The sequence below is a fragment of the Bubalus bubalis genome, chromosome 20, assembly GCF_019923935.1.
Source record: "Bubalus bubalis isolate 160015118507 breed Murrah chromosome 20, NDDB_SH_1, whole genome shotgun sequence".
Classification (NCBI taxonomy): Eukaryota; Metazoa; Chordata; class Mammalia; order Artiodactyla; family Bovidae; genus Bubalus; species Bubalus bubalis.
In genome coordinates, this window is record NC_059176.1 from 68,178,460 (window position 1) to 68,183,941 (window position 5,482).

The 5,482-nt window shown below is 45.7% G+C and overlaps 1 non-coding gene across 1 annotated transcript; it reads right to left on the bottom strand.

Annotated features, from left to right (window-relative positions):
- Window positions 1-3,375: 3,375 nt before the first annotated feature.
- LOC112580958 lies at window positions 3,376-3,456 on the bottom strand. Its single transcript, XR_003105415.1, has one exon. It is a non-coding gene; the product is annotated as a small nucleolar RNA SNORD115 (small nucleolar RNA).
- Window positions 3,457-5,482: the final 2,026 nt, after the last annotated feature.

Genomic DNA, 5,482 nt, shown 5'->3' on the forward strand with positions numbered 1-5,482 from the left:
CTCCCTACTCAGTCCATGTCATGGGGCCAACCTTTTACTTTGGGCAAACAGGGCCTCATGCTGCAGATGATACCAGGGCTTCAAATGGCTCTCAAAGGCCTTATTAGGAAGGTAATCTCAGAGGTATTTCTCCTCTAGGGGGAGACATCTTTAAAAGCTGTGGCCCTCAGAGAGGAAGAATGCCCTAGGAGACACAAGAGGCCTGGGTTGGCCAGTAAAGCAAAACCCACTAAAGGGTCCATCAGAAACAACTGGCCTCACAGTTGTTTGCCATGCCTGAACATGACCTGGTCAAGTCTTATGGTATCCCAGGGACTGTGATTCATCTTTCGACAGCAAGCAGCACCTACCTGCCAAGATCTGGTGGATGGGTTCCTGCCAGCCTCTTAACATTGCCAGGCCTGGGGATGATCCCTCTTCTTGGGAGACTGCAAAGCACACATCACAGGTGACTGACCCCCAGTGGATCAGCATGCTCTGCATGGAGGTATGCAGAAACCTGTGTGCAGATGTTCTCCAGGGACCAGGGAAGCAAACATTGCTTCTATAACCCATATGACTAGAATTCAAGCCTAACAAAAGGTTCTTCAGTGTTCAAGATCTTAACCCATCAAGATGGTGCCACCATCTTGACAGAAGTCAAGAAGTCCTACTTTGTGAGGAATGAGATCACAAAAAAGACTTGGCCGTCTGGACTGCCTTGAGGAGGGCCTCCTCTGCAGTCCAACACTTCTGGAGCCTGTGTCTAGGACCATAGAGAGCCACTCACCTCAAATCATTCAGGCCATTGCAAGATCCTCGGCAAAACATCTGACAGAAAGACAAAATTTGAGAGAAGGAGCTAAATAAAGGCCTGCCAACATCCTCTGGGTGGGCAGTGGGGGCTCAATTAAGTTCAGTTGCTCAGTCGTGTCCAACTCTTTGCAACCTCATGAACCGCAGCATGCCAGGCCTCCCTGTCCATAACCTACTCCCGGAGTTTACTCAAACTCATGTCCATTGAGTCGGTGATGCCATGTAGCCATCTCATCCTCTGTTGTCCTCTTCTCCAACTGCCTTCAATATTTCCCAGCATCAGGGTCTTTTCAAATGAGTCAGTTCTTTCCATCAGGTGGCCAAAGTATTGGAATTTCAGCCTCAACATCAGTCCTTCCAATGAACACTCAGGACTGATCTCCTTTAGGATGGACTGGTTGGATCTCCTTGCAGTCCAAGGGACTCTCAAGAGTCTTCTCCAACACCATAGTTCAAAAGCATCAATTCTTCGGTGCTCAGCTTTCTTTATAGTCCAACTCTCACATCCATACATGACCACTGGAAAAACCATAGCCTTGACTAGATGGAACTTTATTGGCAAAGTAATGTCTCTGCTTTTTAATATGCTGTCTAGGTTGGTTATAACTTTCCCTCCAAGGAGCAAGTGTCTTTTAATTTCATGGCTGAAGTCACCATCTGCAGTGATTTTGGAGCCCAGAAAAATAAAGCTAGCCACTGTTTTCACTGTTTCCCCTTCTATTTGCCACAAAGTGATGGGATCAGATGCCATGATCTTAGTTTTATGAATATTGAACTTTAAGCCAACTTTTTCAGTCTCCTCTTTCACTTTCATCAAGAGGTTCTTTAGTTTTTCTTTGCTTTCTGCCATAAGGGTGGTGACATCTGCATTTTTGAGGTTATTGATATTTATCCTGGCAGTCTTGACTTTAGCTTTTGCTTCATCCAGTCCAGTGTTTCTCATGATGTATTCTGCATATAAGTTAAATAAGCAGGGTGACAATATACAGCCTTGACGTACTCCTTTTTCCTATTTGGAACCAGTCTGTTGTTCCATGTCCAGTTCTAACTAAATCTGCATACAGATTTCTCAAAAGGCAGGTCAGGTATTCCCATAACTTTCAGAATTTTCCACAGTTTACTGTAATCACACAGTCAAAGGCTTTGGCATAGTCAATAAAGCAGAAATAGATGTTTTTCTGGAACTCTCTTGATTTTTAGATGATCCAGCAGATGTTGGCAATTTGATCTCTGGTTTCTCTGCCTTTTCTAAATCCAGCTTGAGCATCTGGAAGTTCATAGTTCACATATTGCTGAAGCCTGGCTTGGAGAATTTTAAGCATTACTTTGCTATCATGTGAGATGAGTACAACTGTGCAGTAGTTTGAGTACTCTTTGGCATTGCCTTTCTTTGGGAATGGAATGAAAACTGACCTTTCCCAGTCCTGTGGCTACTGCTGAGTTTTCCAAATTGGCTGGCATATTGAGTGCAGCACTTCCACAGCATCATCTTTCAGGATTTGAAATAGCTCAACTGGAATGCCATCACCTCCACTAGCTTTGTTCATAGTGATGCTTCCTAAGGCCCACTTGACTTCACATTCCAGGATGTCTGGCTCTAGGTGAATGATCACACCATCGTGAGTATCTGGATCATGAAGATCTTTTTTGTACAGTTCTTCTGTGTATTCTTGCCACCTCTTCTTAATATCTTCTGCTTCTGTTAGGTCCCTAACTTTTCTGTCCTTATTGAGTCCATCTTTGCATGAAATGTTCCCTTGGTATCTCTAATTTTTTTGAAGAGATCTCTAGTCTTTCCCAGTCTATTGTTTTCTTCTATTTCTTTGCACTGATCACTGAGGAAGGCTTTCTTATCTCTCCTTGCTATTCTTTGGAACTCTGCATTCAGATGCTTATATATTCCTTTTCTTCTTTGCTTTTCGCTTCTCTTCTTTTCAGAGCTATTTGTAAGGCCTCCTCAGACAGCCATTTTGTTTTTTTGCATTTGTTTTTCCTTGGGGATGGCCTTGGTCCCTGTCTCCTGTACAATGTCATGAACCTCTGTCCATAGTTCATCAGGCACTCTGTCTATCAGATCTAGTCCCTTAAATCTATTTCTCACTTTCACTGAATAATCATAGGAATTTTATTTAGGTCATAGCTGAATGGTCAAGTGGTTTTCCCTACTTTCTTCAATTTAAGTCTGAATTTGGCAATAAGGAGTTCATGATCTGAGTCACAGTCAGCTCCCAGTCTTGTTTTTGCTGACTGTATAGAGCTTCTCCATCTTTGGCTGCAAAGAATATTCAATCTGATTTTGGTGTTGGACACTGGGTGATGTCCATGTGTAGAGTCTTCTCTTGTGTTGTTGGAAGAGGATGTTTGCTATGACCAGTGCATTCTCTCAGCAAAACTCTGGAGGTAGGGAACAGGAAAGAAAACCAAAGGCAGGACCAGGCCTTGGCCACATGGAAGCCCTTAGGCACTGTAGAGACATAAGGACTTTCTTTGAGGGATAGGGTACCTCTGCAGTCAAATCCCAGGGCTCCAGAAGGGACAGAAAGATCCCTGACATCCTGCCTCTGGACTGCCGTGTCCATTGGGCCTCAGTGTAATTGTACTGAGCATGACTTTTGGGTCATCATCTCTCTTCAGGACTATATGTATTCTATTCATCATGCCAAACAATGCACTTCCCACTCATTGCATCTATGCACAGGGACTTGAGTTAACTTATCTCTGATGCTTTCTGGAAATGAGTATGCCCCACGGGACGAGAGTCTGCCTACCCCAGATTCTAGACCAAGACACATCGACTGGCCTGGGGGCAGCAGACCACACTCAGATCTTCCTTCCTCTCTGGCATTGTCTGTCTAGAGAGAAGCATGACTGGTGTGAGAACACTTAGTCTGTCCATGAAGGATTTGGTGGTCACATGGTTTACACCTTCATGCAACAAATATGCTACAAGACACACCTACAGTGACATATCCAGGATCAAGAGAAAGTGACAAAATTCATTTATACACAAATCCCTGACTGAAATGCATACCTACCACCAACCTTCCTCGCTACCTCTCCAGCTTCCTATCTCACTACTTTTCTAGCTCCCTACTTCCCTACCTCCTTACTTTTCTCCCTTACATCCTTTCACCCATCTTACCTACTGCCAAATGTGAGGGAAAGTGTGAACGAGTGGATCAGTGCGTGAGTGAGTAGATGAATAACTGATCCAGGGAGGAAGAAATGGTGAATCAATAAAGGAGTACTGAGAGAAAGCAGAGTTTCATGGGCTCTCCACCTGGCAGAAGGTCCGGCAAGAGGGCCTCTTGGTTACCAAGATTCTATGGTTGTATCTTGGGGGACAAGATGTTCCTCTGAGTTCTAATCTGGCCTTTGTGAGCAAGGAGTGGGCAAAAAGACATGGAGCTTGGCTGCTTGCCACCAACATACAGAAAAATGAAGCAACAAGCATGAAATGATGCTCAAGGAAGCAGATATCTGGATTTGGGGTGTGTGGGCTCAGCACCAGTCAACCTGGCAATGCCCTACATAGGAGCATTCAGGCTGGGGACAGGAGACATTGTTATCTGGTGCAGCCTCACCTCCAATGGCTTGCCAAAGGCCCTGCAACAACAACAGTGCAACCACTCCCTGTTTGGTTCACATCATGAAGCCACTCCTCTACTTCAGGCAAATGGGGCCTCACGATGAACATGATACCGGGGCTCTGAAGGGCTCTCAGCAGCCTTACTAAGAAGGTAAGTTTGGAAGGGTTTCTCTTCTGGGGTTGCTATCATTGAAGGCTATGGCCCCCAGAGAGGAAGAACGCTGCAGGAGATTCAAGGGGACTGAGTGGACAAACAGGACAAAACATGTTAAAGGGCCCATCAGAACAATTGGTCTCATGAGAGCTTGTCATGCCTGAAAATGACCTGGCAAAGCACCATGGAATCTCAGGGGCTACCCTTCAGCTTTCTCAACAGCCAGTAGTGTCTACGTGCCTAGACAGGTTCATGCCTGCCTCTCTCCGTTGCTAGGCCTGAGGCAGGATCCTTCCCTACAAAAAATTACCGGGAAACTGAAAAGGACACACCATAGGTGACCATCCTCTCAGTAGATCAATGTGCTCTGGACAAAGATGTGCAGAGACCTATGTGTGGATGGATGTTCCCCAGGGGGCAAGGGAAGCAAACATTGCCTCCGTATACAATATGACAAGAATTCAGGTTTAACGAAAGGCTTTTCAGTGCCAGAGTTCCTAGCCTGTTGTGATGGTGCCACAGCAATAGTTCCCCTTTTGTGAGAACTGAGGTTCCGGCAAGGACACCCCTCTCTCAACTGCCTTGACGCTCACCTCCCCCACAGTCCGTCTTCCTCTGGGGCCTTTGTTAAGGACAAAAGAGAGCCATTAACCTTGAATCATTCAGGCCGTGGCAAGATCCTCACCAGAATGTCTGACTGAAAGACACAATTCAAAAAGAAGGTGCTAAGGAAAGGCCCAGTGTATGTCCTCCAGGTGAGTGGTGAAAGCAAGGATTAGGAAAGAAAGCCAAAGGCAGGGCCAATCCTTGGCCACACGGAAGCCCCTAGTCACTGTAGAGAGTATTTAAGTGCACTCTCTGTGGGATAGGGTACCTCCACAGCCAAATCCCAGGGCTCCAGAAGGGACAGAGAGACCTCCTGCTTCTGCACGGACATGTCCATT